We start from the raw sequence: 1,943 nt of genomic DNA on the forward strand, positions 1-1,943 counted from the left end.
TATATATATATATATACGCGTGTATATATTAGGGATGCACCGATATATCGGCCGCCGAAACATATCAGCCGAAAATGGCACTTTTGGCTAAATGCCAAAAGTGACATTTTTCTGCCGATACATAGGCGCATCCCTGCTTTTTTTCCTTCCCGCTGGGCGCTGCTCTGTGTCCCAGCGGGGGGGGGAGAAAGTGTGACAGCCAGGCAAGCGATGCGGAAAGAGAGCGCTGTGAGCGCCCGGCGTCTCTCCTCCCACACCACTCAGCCTCCTATCACAGTCCGGCAGAGCGGTGTGTGGGCGGAGACAGCCCACGCACCGCACCGCCCTGCACCGCTCTCTCAGCCTCCTGTGAGAGAGGCTGAATGAATGGGAAGTTATCTACATCATCTCCTGTTCATTCATGATTGTGGTTATAGTAAACACACAATGTTCTCATGTTATGAATGAACAGGAACACTCATAAGACTAGACTAGAGAAAAATTCAAAAGCTAGAAGACAGCCGCTAGGCGGCGGGCACGAGCGGGAAATGAGCCTGCAATGTAAACAGTCAGCGATGGCTGTTTACATACAAGCGTTTGGGCATCTGTAGAGACACCCGATCGCTTGTAATATGCCTGCGGGTGTGCGTCCCCCCTCCGCCGCTGCTGGCGATCCCGAGCTCCGCTGTGCTCGGTGCGAGCCTGGGACCAGCACAGAAGCTCTGACTCGCTCTGAGGCCGGAGATCAAACAGAGCTCAGTACACGAGCTCCGTTTGATCTCCTCCTCCTCTTCAGAATGCAGGCAGTGATGTGTATTACATCACTTCCTGCATTCAGTGTGACTCTCCGGTACAGAAACCAGAGAGAAGCTGGTGAAGCAGGTGTTTGCTTCATCAGCTTCTATGGGGGCCCTAGGTGACATTAGGGGTCTTAAAGACCCCTGATGTCTCCATAAAGAGGACCTGTCACTGAAAATTAGCTATCACAAAGGGGTCTTGTTGGTCCCCTATGTGATAGCAATAAAGTTAAGTGAAAAAAAAATGTTTAAAAGAATTAGTTACAAAAAAATATAACAAAATAAAAACTCACATATAAAGGTAATAAAAAAAATGTAATTTTTTTTTAAGTCTCACGCATACACATGCAAACATGCGTCGAGTACACCTAAGTGCGTAAACGACGATTGCATCCATTACGCCGCACATGTTATGTATCGCCGCGAACGTCGCAGTGAGAGCAATAATTCTAGGGCCATCAATCACTGATAACACTAACCTGATGAGCGGTAAAAGCTTTTAAAGCATCGCCTATGTCCAATTTTGGGTATGGTAGTTTTTGCGAGTTTGCGGACGCACGCAATTTTAAAGCTTGACATGTTTGGTGTCTATTTACCCGACGTGACCCCGACTTTTATATTTTGCCAAAAATTTGGGTAATAATAACTGTTTTATAACATAACGTAGGGAAAACTGTTTTTTTCCCCAAAATATTCGTCACTTTTTTCATTATACAGTAAAAAAAAAAAACCCGTAGTGGTGATTAAATACCACCAAAAGAAAGCTCTATCTGTCCCAAAAAAATTGTATAAAATTAATTTCAGTACAGCGTTGCATGACAGAATAAATGTCAGTCAAAGTACTGCAGCGCTGAATACTGAAAAATGGCCTGGACAGGAAGCGGGTGTAAACACCCCGGTCAGCAAGTGGTTAATGTAGGATTTTTTTCTGATACATATATATATTAGGGATGCACCAATACCATTTTTTTCTGATACTTGTCCAAGTACTTACAGATACAACTACTGATACACTTTTGTTTAGTGTGACAGTTTTTCTAAAACAATACAGACTAATGATTTCACGACAGTGGTGGAGTGCCAGAGCCAGGTCCCAGCAGCAACCACTGCAACCTGATATCTGAACTGGTATCTGAATATCCTTTAAATACTATATATATATATATA

Source organism: Nanorana parkeri, unplaced genomic scaffold, assembly GCF_000935625.1.
Source record: "Nanorana parkeri isolate BGI_ZX_2015 unplaced genomic scaffold, ASM93562v1 scaffold213, whole genome shotgun sequence".
NCBI lineage: Eukaryota > Metazoa > Chordata > Amphibia > Anura > Dicroglossidae > Nanorana > Nanorana parkeri.